Source organism: Periplaneta americana, chromosome 2, assembly GCF_040183065.1.
Source record: "Periplaneta americana isolate PAMFEO1 chromosome 2, P.americana_PAMFEO1_priV1, whole genome shotgun sequence".
Lineage (NCBI taxonomy): Eukaryota > Metazoa > Arthropoda > Insecta > Blattodea > Blattidae > Periplaneta > Periplaneta americana.
This window is the reverse complement of record NC_091118.1, coordinates 176,637,450-176,651,783: the sequence shown is the minus strand read 5'-3', so window position 1 is coordinate 176,651,783 and position 14,334 is coordinate 176,637,450.

The following is a 14,334-nucleotide window of genomic DNA, read 5'->3' as shown; positions in this document are numbered from 1 at the left end:
CATGTAACTACATTCTTGTACAAGACACACGTGACGCCATCAACTTTTCAAATAGCACTACATACTTTAATCATGTTACATTGATTACACACATTAAGACGGTTTAAAAATGTATCACAATTTCACCTTCATAATCAATAATAACAACAAACGAAGCAAAAACGTACTTCCAATGTGATAATGTTATGCTTTGAGAGTCACAGAAGATGTTCCAAACTGGCGACCATTCACATTAATGCACATTCGAAGGCATTCCCCGAAAGACCTTACGACTGTCTGGAATGTTACTGGCTGAATGGATACACAAGTCTGTCGAATGCGTTGCTGCATGTCGTCTGGCGTTGTCAGATTGTTCTGGTACACACTGTCCTTTACAGTTCCCCACAGGAAGAAGTCGAGTGGCGACAGGTCCGGAGAACGTGCAGGCTACTGTACGTGACGTCGACAGTTGTCGTGGTTTGTTTACATGTTAAGACAGCAAACACACAACACACGACGTGTACGGACGTCAGTCGTCTTTCGTCGTGTGTAAGTTAATGCACACCACAACAAACGGAACATTCTGAGGGCATTCATTCTGCATTTTGTTGTTGTTACTGATTGGGAAGGTGACATTGTGATACATTTTTGAACTCGTCTTAATGTGTGTAATCAATGTAACATGAGTAAAGTATGTAGTGCTATTTGTAAAGTTGATGACGTCAAGTGTATCTTGTACCAGAATGTAGTTACATGCACCAAATCTCTACACCTCATGTTAGCCCCTCGTTCTAACATAACTTTCAAAAACAAAAAAAATTCCAATACCTATCCAAACAAAAAAGTTATAATAGGTGTACAAGATAAATGGGACACTCTGTATATATAGTAACTCTTCCATGGATTATAATAAACCTTTCCAAGTAGTTTATCTAGGCTAGACCTATATATGAGGACTCGACTTGATAAAGGAATGTATTCTTCAGTTTATAGATTATGACGTAAGGAATTGCCGTTCCACAGAAGCAATTCATTTTTCTTTTCTGTTACTAGCCTATATATCGAATATAGACGTTACACGCCAAACATTTTAAATTATAATTTTATTTTAATTGAATCACTTTATGTGAGTTACAACAACAAAAGTTCTTCTGCTTTTCTTATTCCTGCAGTAGGAAACAGGTCGCTTTGACGGAATGCCTACATGCTTAGTACACAAGAATGCGGAGAGAGGGAGTCGCGTTGTTCCAATCACAAGAGGAGGTCAGATAGTTTGATCCCGCGATTCAAAATTTTGGAATACCTCTTTCTATACTCGTTGCTAGGCGACGCGAATAGTTGAAGGCGCTCCGCTCTGAGCTTTTATTAGACGCTAGACAGTCACGCAGACAGATGAATCAAGTATTTCCATGAAGGGTCCTGCAGAGTGGATGCATAGCCGCTCTTAGCGTCCTGCCTCCAAGATCAAGACGACAGTTCCTAATATTTGATGATTATTATTATTTTATATCAGTTCTAGATAAATGTTTTTCGATACGTATTAATAAGAAGATAGTATCTTGAATAATTTCGAGAGAAAAATTGTTCCGGAGCCGGGTATCGAACCCGGGACCTTTGGTTTAACGTACCAACGCTCTACCACTGAGCTACTCGGGAACTCTAACCGACACCGATCCAATTTTTCCCTCTATATCCACAGACCTCAAAGTGGGCTGACAACCGTCAAGCAACCAACTTCGAGTGCACACTAACTCCGTGTGACTTAAATTGTGGTTTTCTGTTAACGAACAGTAACGTATATTATGCAAATCAAGATTTCAGGTATAACTCCCTGTAAAGTTGATTTGAATAATTTCGAGGGAAAAATTGTTCCGGAGCCGAGTATCGAACCCGGGACCTTTGGTTTAACGTACCAACGCTCTACCACTGAGCTACTCGGGAACTCTAACCGACACCGATCCAATTATTCAAATCAACTTTACAGGGAGTTATACCTGAAATCTTGATTTGCATAATACACGTCACTGTTCGTTAACAGAAAACCACAATTTAAGTCACACGGAGTTAGTGTGCACTCGAAGTTGGTTGCTTGACGGTTGTCAGCCCACTTTGAGGTCTGTGGATATAGAGGGAAAAATTGGATCGGTGTCGGTTAGAGTTCCCGAGTAGCTCAGTGGTAGAGCGTTGGTACGTTAAACCAAAGGTCCCGGGTTCGATACCCGGCTCCGGAACAATTTTTCCCTCGAAATTATTCAAATCAACTTTACAGGGAGTTATACCTGAAATCTTGATTTGCAGATAGTATCTTCTTTTTACAGAATTTGCACGTTTAGTAAGTCATAAGCATTGTAATTTGCCGTGATTATCTGGACTGGCGTAGGAGAGCGTCCAGAGAGAAGGGAAAGGCAGCACACTCTTTGGCACCGAAATTGGTCGCTGTTCAGAGACTACGTCCCACCTCTGCATAGTTTTGGAATCATCGTGTGCGCTGTGTTTACACGTGTGCGTTTTACTCCTGATCACATATAAGATATTTATCAACAGTAATCTCACTAGAGGTTTTGATTTATCTAGAGAAAATCAAAACTCGAGTGGGATTTAATTGACTATTACACGATTAGAAGAAAGTATATCAAGATTAGAAGAAATAAAGTACTCTAATACAATAAACTATTAATTGACTTACTGAAATTCTATTTCACTTATGTTATCTTCACCAAAATGTTTGAAAGGAGCCGCCATTTTCAGTTGACTGTCTATGCGATCGCAAAGCATGATTTATGGTACCATAAAGAAACTTCCAGTTTGAAATGTTGGCAAACAAAGAAACAAATGGTAGGAAGGTGATAAAAATAGAAAAGTATAGCTCGAGCAAGGAACGATTACCGAAAAGTAATGGTGGCGTTGCTGTCTGTTTTGACGTGTGTATGTAGGCACGCTGAGGGGGCGAGAGGTACGGGCCGAAGAAAGTACTGCCTCCCTTCCAAGAAGATGAACAGTTGGGGCATCGTCTGTGGAAATGAAGAGCGTAGTGAGAGAAAAAAATTCGAAGCTAATTAAACGCGCAACATATGTTTACGAATGAAATAATAATAATAATAATAATAATAATAATAATAATAATAATAATACCGTGCGATACAAGACACGTATTCACATGCAATGGAACAAACAGTCATAATGTAACTATCACAACGCAAGACTGATTCTATCGATGTCATTTATCTTCCGACTGTACCCTTGAATATCGTTGAAGTTATCTCGTGACCTTTCCTGTCGCCCGCTCTTCCTTATCGCATTGTTTCATTCGCATTATTTCCGTCGGTATTCTCTGCTTGCGAGACCTATATATAAAGATTAGAAGAAATAAAGTACTCTAATACAATAAAATATTAATTGACTTACTAAAATTCTATTTCACTAATGTTAGCTTCACCAAAACGTTTGAACGGAGCCGCCATTATCAGTCGACTACCTATGCGGGAAACAAATGACTATCGCAAAGCATGTTTTATAGTACCGTAAAGAAATTAGAGTTTGAAATGCTGGCAAACAAAGAAACAAATGCTAGGGAAGTGATAAAACAAACAAATGCTCGGAAAGAGATATAAATAAAAAATGCTAGGGAAGTGATAAAATTGCGCGATCAGTCATGATTGGTTCAAAAGTAGTATGACGTGGTAAAAGTGTATCAGTCAGTCTAATGTACTTTCAAGACAAGGACTTCTATCGATTTCACTATACTGCTATCTGGCGACTGCAAAATAAGTTACGTAATGTACCCCTCCCAAAAAGGCTCGAGTTTCTTGGGCATTGCTGCAGTGAGTCACCGTGCACTCTGACTATGAGATCAGTCATTACTTGTCTGTCACTTCTCACCACAGTTGAACTGTCGTATGACTCCAAACGCACAAGTCGTTTAACCAAGCAAAATTTTTAGTCGATCGACAGTTCTACTAAATATTAATAAGAGATTGACTTCATCATTTAATAATAATCCGTGGCGCTACAGCCCGTGAAGGACATAGACCGACCAGCCGGCTGCTGGCCTCACGCCCACATGCCGAAGCAGAGGTGGACGATCATCCAACCAGAATGGAGGTATCGTGTGGTTAGCACGATGATCCCCCCAGCCGTTATAGCTGGTATTCGCAACCGGATTTCGCTACCTATCGTAGCTCCCCAAGTGCATCACGATGCTGGGTGGGCACCGGTCCCATACACTGGCCGAAATTTCATGAGAAAATTTCTTCCCCCATGAGGACTCGAACCAGCGCGCATTCCGTAACGCGAGTCCTAGGCGGGATGCCTTAGACCGCGACGCCACGGCGTGGGACGACTTCATCATTTATTGAAGTAAAAACTACTTTCGACCTACTCGTGTTACTTTCTTGCATGTGAATCTATATCTTAAGGTTATATATTTCTTTTGTCAGCGATACTGCCATTCCAGCTCTTCCTCCTAGAAGACTGTTTCCCTTTGACAAAACACAAAATATCGTGACACTTCCTCTCTCCTCACTGTATCACCCCTTTGAAACACGACCACTCAGCAACCCCGATATACCGAAATTACCCGATATTTTACTGTTAGAAGAATAACGTGACATTGGAAATCTATTCTGACATTCTTTTATCTGCTTCTATAAAAAAACCGTAGTGGAAAACAACAAATATAAAAAACATACTTGTCTACGGCAAACAAATGATAGGTTGTAGCTCCATACCTGGTATTAATCTCAAAACTGTCGCTGTGTTATTGTAAAAAATACCGGCAACAAGGGTCTAACTGATATCTGACCTGACCTTTCATGTTGACCCCGGAACCGAGAGAAAATCATTTTATGTTGCGTCATCAAGTTCGGTCACAAACTTTGATATTTGACGGTTTTAGTTTATATGCTCCGTTTTTCAATGTGTTACGGTCTACCACAAGCGGACCATTCTCCCAGGTAATTTGTTATCTGTCTCGTATTTTGAAAACGCTAAGAGAACTAGAAACAAGCGATGTAAACGTTTCGGCGATAAGATATTGATGTAAAAGTTTTCATTTAAGTACACGTAATACGTTACTGTAGTTAACGACCGTTTTAATAATAATAATAATAATAATAATAATAATAATAATAATAATAATAATAATAATAATAACAATAATACTTACTTATTGGCTTTTAAGGAACCCGGAGGTTCATTGCCGCCCTCACATACGCCCACCATAGGTCCCTATCCTGAGCAAGATTAATCCATTCTCTATCATCACATCCCACCGCCCTCAAATCCATTTTAATATTATCTTCCCATCTACGTCTCGGCCTCCCTAAAGGTCTTTTTCCCTCCGGCCTCCCAACTAACACTCTATATGCACTTCTGGATTCGCCCGTACGTGCTACATGCCCTGCCCATCTCAAACGTCTGGATTTAATGTTCCTAATTATGTCAGATGAAGAATACAATGCGTGCAGTTCTGTGTTGTGTAACTTTCTCCATTCTCCTGTAACTTCATCCCTCTTAGCCCCAAATATTTTCCTAAGCACCTTATTCTCAAACACCCTTAACCTATGTTCCTCTCTCAAAGTGAGAGTCCAAGTTACACAACCATAAAGAACAACCGGTAATATAACTGTTTTATAAATTCTATCTTTCAGATTTTTTGACAGCAGACTGGATGATAAAAGCTTCTCAACCGAATAATAACAGGCATTTCCCATATTTATTCTGTGTTTAATTTCCTCCCGAGTATCATTTATATTTGTTACTGTTGCTCCAAAATATTTGAACTTCCCCACCTCTTCAAAAGATAAATTTCCAATTTCTATATTTACAATAATAATAATAATAATAATAATAATAATAATAATAATAATAATAATAATAAAAATAATGGCTTTATTTAACCTGGCAGAGTTGGACCGTAGGGTCTTCTCTTACACTCAACCAGGATTAAAACCTGCTTACATAGTTGAACATGCAACTGAATCGAATTTTTAGTAATTACATGCAGATACAATTTACATAATGATATCAAAAGAGGCAGTTAAATAAAAAAATTACTTAAGGGGAGGCATCTACTACCTAAGAGACGAAATAACACAATCGTACGTACACTAATTTCATAGGAGTGGTATGGTAAATTTTCTGTCCACAATCAAGGAAAGTAGATGTGCTAAATTAAAATCACTATATAACTTTTTATTGAACCTCAAAATAGCTTCCAGCTAAACTTAAAATGTTGATGCGGACGGATTATGTTAACACGTAAAATTCTCTTCACATTCAAATAACACAGTTTTGTAATTATTTCTGCAACATATTATGCAACAAGAAGTAAAAGGAACTTATGGACACATTACACTAAATAAAACTTAGTAATGATAGCAATGAAGTTATAACATAATTTTCACTGAACTACATAGGCTACACTGAAATAGAAAACCCGAACATACATTACGGCCTGGTCTAGATCGAAAAGGCATTGACTGTGCCGTATTTCGCTTTGTTGTGAAAAGTTGTGTAAACTGTGAAATGTTCGTTACCGGTTGTAATAACTGTAAATGGCTAAAATACAATAATTTGAATAATAATAATGTGGGACAAGAAGACGTTTGTGGGTCTATAAATATTGTAAGAAAAAGAGGTCAGACTTATCCTTCTTCCGAAAGATCCAGGAAGGTGACTTTATAAAATATAATATATGCTTTATGAAAATAATATATAAACCTTACGTGTTTCATGTTTCAAAAGTGGAAGGAAGGTGTTAATTTTTTGAAAAGAATACGATATCGAAAGTACATACATTTTATCGTCTGCTGGGGAAAGGGTCTGTGATCAGGCGATAGTAGCGATCCTGGTGGTTAGCAACTATCTATGGATGCATGTTTCAACTGTCTATGTTTGCATATTTATTAAGTATCGAGCTTCGTGACTGTATACACTAGACTGTGGTAGTAGCGTACATTACAAGTGAAACGAACACACGTATTATGAACATGTTGCAGTTTCTGGGATAAATCCACCCTCAGATCAAAATAATCGAAATGAGGCGTAATAAGAGTCTATACTGCAGGAAATGGAAACGTTTCTTTTTCTTTATTTTAAGAACTCTGAAATCCTTTAAATAACTCGTATTCATGAGAACATAAGAACTTCTAAAACTGAGATGTCCAGTTCTTTTATTCTTTTCCTTTTTTTCTTTCCTTCGCCAAAAGTTTAATATACATGGTTTAAGACGGCATTTGTACTTTTTTCTATTATGTAAAAATAACAACTGGCGAAAGCCTCGCGTGAGGTCAGATCCTGTCCGATTGAATATACGTTGAATTAACTAGACGGCAATTAAATTTCCATAACAAAGCGCACGTAAAACTTTGCCCTTTGCGGTTACGGAATTGGAAGCACGTACCTATATTTTTATGGATTGTTAACAAAACTGAAACAACATTTTCAGAATTTTATAACTACATCTTTCAGAATAAGTTTAAATTTTATGTAATTAAATTGGAATTGAATAGTACTTTCACATTTTTGTGAATAATTCTAGTTTTTTTAGAAGAGGTTATATGTTTTAATTGCATTTTAAATTGAACAAAATGAAGAGAATAATTGTATAGCTTTCGGGAAAGAAAAGGGTTTGTACTATAATACCAGTACTAACATGCTGTTTCTATTAATCTGATCAACTATCCATTCACATAGTCATCATGAATTCATCCATCAGTCCATCTTCTCAAGCAGAAAACCATTGATCATTTTATAAACCCATTTACATATCCATCAACTTGGGTTGCCAAATTATAATGATGAATATAAGGGAGATTTCGAGATTAGGATGAAAATAAGGAAGAAGACTATTTTAACTCGTGCCTTATGGACATATTTTACCTTTAGATACAAAAATAAGGATTTAATTATAAATACAATATATAAAAGCAAATGGTTCAACTGATACATTACAAGTTATCAGCTTAATATTTTGAACTTGAATTGCCTGTATTAACAAAAATGGATTTAACTTCAAAAAGTCAAACTCTTTACAAGAATATTGGAAATTTGTAACAATTTGTAACTCTGCTTTTATGAGTTCAACATACCTCTTATTTCTTCCAACAGTCCATTTCTGATTCATTAAGAAGAATATTCTTTCAGTATGAGCATTTGACCCTGGAATGCTCATAACAAAACATAGAGCTTCTCTAAATTTGGAACATAAACTCCATTTGATTTACAGTCCTGAAATATACTGACCTAATGTTACCAATGTGAGAGAAAGAATGTAAAAAATATGAGCTTCAATAATTAAATCGTTTTCAGGTTATCATCACTAAAATAGTTCGAACATCGAAGTTTCATCAGAAGGTATAGGGCAGGGCTGCAGAACTCGCAAGTAGGGGAACTATGACGTCAGCCTCACTCCACTTCTATTGGGGATGATCGACTTCCGCCGCGAGAATGAATGTTGATGCAGCCGAGCGTAACTAGAACGCTGTGACCGCACAGGTAGAAAAGGTGGGTGGGGTAAGAAAGGGGAGGAAAGAAGTCGCTCTCAAGAGCTACAGTTCTCCAGGTCTGGTATAGGGAATTTGCTATCGATTACCGACAAAATATCAAGCTGGAGTCCTATAAATCGTAATTAAAAAAAAGTTTACGAGATACTAATTTCTAGATATGGGAGATTGAAAACTTTGTAAAATAAGGCTAAAATACGGGAGATCTGGTAACCCTACCATCAACTCACGAAACTAACCATTAGTTAATCCATCGTTAACACTAACCAACCTCCCATTTTCTCACTCGCCAATCAGTCATTCATTATTGACCATAAGACCGGCAGTATACCGTATCGGACAGTCTGTCTCGGACAGGACGGTTTTGTCTCGAGCCGTTTGATGTGACGATGATTACAAGCATTCTTATGAGGCTGCAGCATACCGCATCGGACATTCTGTCTCGGACAAGACGGTTTTGTCTCGGACCGTTTGATGTGACGATGATTACACGCATTCTTATGAGGCTGCAGCATACCGCAACGGACATTCTGTCTCCGACAAGACGGTTTTGTCTCGCACCGTTTGATGTGACGATGATTACACGCATTCTTATGAGGCTGCAGCATAGCGCATCGGACATTCTGTCTCGGACAAGACAGTTTTGTCTCGGACCGTTTGATGTGACGATGATTACACGCATTCTTATGAGGCTGCAGCATACCGCATCGGACATTCTGTCTCGGACAAGACAGTTTTGTCTCGGACCGTTTGATGTGACGATGATTACAAGCATTCTTATGAGGCTGCAGCATAGCGCATCGAACATTCTGTCTCGGATAGGACAGTTTTGTCTCGAACCGTTTGATGTGACGATGATTACACGCATTCTTATGAGGCTGCAGCATACCGCATCGGACATTCTGTCTCGGACAAGACAGTTTTGTCTCGGACCGTTTGATGTGACGATGATTACACGCATTCTTATGAGGCTGCAGCATAGCGCATCGAACATTCTGTCTCGGACAGGACAGTTTTGTCTCGAACCGTTTGATGTGCCGATGATTACACGCATTCTTATGAGGCTGCAGCATACCGCATCGGACATTCTGTCTCGGACAGGACGGTTTTGTCTCAAACCGTTTGATGTGACAATATTACACGCATTCTTATGAGGCTGCAGCATACCGCATCGGACATTCTGTCTCGGACAGGACGGTTATGTCTCAAACCGTTTGATGTGACGATGATTACACGAATTCTTATGAGGCTGCAGCATACCGCATCGGACATTCTGTCTCGGACAGGACGGTTTTGTCTCAAACCGTTTGATGTGACGATGATTACACGCATTCTTATGAGGCTGCAGCATAGCGCATCGGACATTCTGTCTCGGACAAGACGGTTTTGTCTCGAACTGTTTGATGTGATGATGATTACACGCATTGTTATGAGGCTACAGCATACTGTTTCGGACATTCTGTCTCGGACAGGACGGTTTTGTCTCGAACCGTTTGATGTGACGATGATTACACGCATTCTTATGAGGATGCAGGATGCTGCCGGCATAAGTCATTCTTTCGGCAAATCATCCATGCATACATACGAATTATCTTAAGTATTATTAGTATTATCACCATTGATGTACCCATTCAGCCATAAATCCAATAAATCACATTCCCGCTCAAAGATGCAATATTCTCTCACTCACCTATCGGCCCACTAATGTTCCGTAACTATATTTCCCTCGTATTTCCGAAGTTTCTTGTTTCTTCCTTTTCTTTCCAACATCTATTCATTACAGAAACATTTCAAGTACTAACTTTACTTAAAAGGTTGTGTACAAAGACTACCGAAGACTCACAACTGTAGCTAAATGAAATTTTATTTACAAAACAGAAGATTTCCTGTACGTATAAAGTTAATTTCATAGTGAACGTCGTAATATCAACTTTTCAGTCTCCTCTTTTATGTATTTGTTAGGTTTCGAATTTTCCTCTACTTCTCCGTCTCTGTCTTTGTCTGCCCTTACTTTCATAAAATTCTTTACACCGATCGACTTCATTATTGTTTTCATAATAACGCCATCCGGTACGTTAATATTAAAAAAGAAAGTCTTCTCGTAATTGATGAATTCAGAAGTGACATTTCCAATTTATACGAACCAGGGAAAATGGACTTTCTAACTAATTTGTTTAAGGTCCCTTATCGCTTGAAAGCAGCAGCACGGTATACACTGCCAGTCTGTCATGAGCAGCAAACACGTGACTCGAGCTCATTAAAAACTTTGTTTCATATTATATATATTTTTAATTAACCCACAACTCGTCAATGCTTGGGGAATACTTTCAAGAACTCTAGAGCCAGGCGAAAGGTCAATGTTTTAGTGCTCTATACTCAAAACGCGCTAAACTTCAACGACAACACTCCAAGGTTTGTTAGATATCAATTTTATTAAGAACTTTTGTCACAGTATCTTCAAGCTATGATACTGAAGATTTTACAAGGTTTTCCCAAGTCCAAACACATCCATAACGTAAGTCATATAACGTATATTTTTCATACAAACACACTTAATATCATGTCATCTAAACATATGAAAACAACGTATCAGCCATATTCTATCAAATATTAATTATAAAACGTGTAATTTATCAGTAATACCAATTGCAATCAAGCTAAGCATTATGCTGGATAACTACTCTTAGTAGTCTAGTGATGGAATGCAACTTTAACAGAACACGTGACCTAATACAGAGTGGTGTTGTTTAGATAGATCTGAACCTCACAAGTGATACCAACACAGTGCTATTCATAGGCAACTAGATCAGGAGATAATGAGATAGATTGACCAGTTCCTTTCCTCCTCCATCGCATACATCGCCGATTAGCTACATATTGCACTAATTAGACTTCAGATGCATACAAACAATTGTTATTTCTCTGATACATATCGTCAAGTGAGATATACTGCCTGATAATAGATGTGCATATCAGCCAGAACCTCAATCAGAGGTGTATATTTTTCACATCATGTAATATAACGTATTATATTACGATATATAATGTAAAATTATATCATCCTTCAATACACTCTTTTAACACTTACATAATCACTGATGATGTAAGTACATGTCAGTCAGAACCTCAATCAGAGGTGATATTATGTGGTACACGAAAAATATGTTGTTTAGTCAACTACCGAGGACAAGTTTGAACCTCATAAGTGACACCAATAAAGCATCATAAGGCAACTAAACCAAAATATAACGGAGTAAGGTGGTCAGTTCCTTTTCCCCTTCATTGCATACATCGCTGACTAGTAACATATTACACTAATCAGACTTCAGATGTATGTAAACAATAGTTGTCCTTCCTCTAACACACATCGTCAAGTCATATAGGTGTATTACCTGATAATACGTGTAATCAGCCAGAACCTCAATCAGAGGTAACGAGAAATATATAATGTAAAATTATCATACATTACGATGAATATATTATAATGTGAAATTGTCATGTGATACAATAAATATATAATGCGACAATAAATATGTGTAATTTAAACTTATCATGTAAGAGATAAAGCGTTTCAGAACTGGTGCCAGAAAAAAACAAAGGCAAAGGCGTGCTCTTATACCAACAATATACCCCGGCCAATAAGTGGATCCGGAATCACAAGGGTTTTTCCTGTAATGAGTGGAGGGACGCAATAAAGATGAATGCGAACGTGTCAGCTGTGCGTAGTGTACCTGGCAGGTCTTCGGGCAGTAACCTCTGTCGACGTTGCGACAGGGAGGTTGAAACCCTTGCCCATGTCCTGAGAGCCTGTCCACACAGTGAACTTCTACGAAATACGCGGCATCATACAGTCAGATCTATCATAGCAACTGCCTTAAGGAACAGAGGTTATTCAGTATATGAAGAAGTACACGGTATATCTAGTGAGGGCAGTAATCGAAGAATGGATATAATTGCATTTAAACCTCCCCATCTTGAAGGTTACATCATAGACCCTACTGTGAGATTCGAATCGCATGAACATCAGCCAGAAGAAGTACACGAGGAAAAAAAGGAATATGAACCTTCCATCAGTTTTCATAAGGACAAATACCATCTGGAATCCATCGTCATTACGGGACTAATGATAGGAGCCCATAGGACCATACTCCGGTTCCTAGTCGACTTCTGTAAATCTTTTGGCCTGCATAAAGGTATTTTAAGAGATCTAACAATTGCAACATTCAAAGGCTCAATAGCTATTTTCAGGCATCATACCTATGGACTGTGACTTTAATTCGCATCTTCTTGACGTTACTTCGTTTATTATCATGTGTTTCAATCTAATTCAAATTGTTATTTTTCATTCTAACAAACAATGTATCACTAAGCCTCAAGGCATTTACTCTATTTACTGTATCATGGTACTCTTTGTCAATGGCAACCTGTAGTGGTTACAGGAAGAAATAAATAAATAAACATACACATAGATCGTAAAACTATTATATGAAAAAACGCATAAAGTAAAATTATCATGTTGTATAGAATAAAATAAATGTATGAAGTGAAAATTTCATGCCAGACTATAAACATATATACCATAAAATGATTACGTGGTGTAATAAACGTGCAATACGAGATCATCATCAGGTTTAAAATAAATATGTGATATGATAAAAATATATCATAAAACTATTATGCGGTACAATAAAGGGATAATATAAAATTACAATGTGTTATCTATTATAATGTACAATTTCACATGCTAAAATAAGCATACAGCATACTGTAAAATTTTTAAATACTACGACATACATGTGTAATGCATTATAATCATATGATACCATAAATGTCCATTCAAAATTCTTTTGGCCAAGGACAAATCTTTCACTGCAAACCCAACATTACATATTATGATGTAAAATTATTATGTAATCTATTTCTTCTTTTTCTTCTTTGACTTTCTCCTTTTAGGAGTTAGTCTTTTGTTTCCAAAATTGCCGGTTATTCCCCAGTCTCCTATTTGTAGTCCACGTTCTTCCATAGCATTAGCTATGTGAGATTTCCATTTCATAGCTGATCTTCCTCTTCTTCTCTCACCTCTCGGAGAGTACTGTAAAATTTGTTTGGGACATCGTGTTTCTGACATACGCTCTACATGTCCGTACCATTGGAGTTGTTTGTTTTCCAACTTTTTTCTTACTGAACAATTAATTTCTATTTTGCCCCAGATATGTTGTGTTTTTACTCTGTCTTGTCTTGTAAGTTGTAAACTTCTTCTCATAAAATCCAATTCCACAGTTCTTATTCTATCCCTTGTTTTTTGTGTAATTGGCCACATTTCCGCCCCATACAACATTATATTTTCTACTATATCTTGAAACATCATTTTTTTACTACCTTTGATATATTCTTGCTCCATAATAATCCATATAATATTTTTGTGGCCTGTTTACCTAAAGCAATTTTACTATCTATATCCTTTTGACATGTTCCTGTTGAGGTTTTATGTGTACCAAGATATTTAAAACTATCACATTTCCTTATTATTTCATTATTTATAACTATGTTGGAAACTTCCTTTCCTACACACAGATATTCCGTTTTGTTATAATTAATATTTAGACCCCATTTACGATATTCTTCATCAATTTTCCTCACCATATATTTCTTATCCTCTTCATCTTGTCGGCAAATAACAATGAATATGTAATCTATTTAAAATTTAAATTATACTCCAACGCAAATAAAATATAGGCCTAAAATAAAATTTATTTATTTTTAGTAGGTTATTTTACGACCCTTTATCAACAACTTAGGTTATTTAGCATCTGAATGAGATGAAGGTGATAATGCCGGTGAAATGAATCCG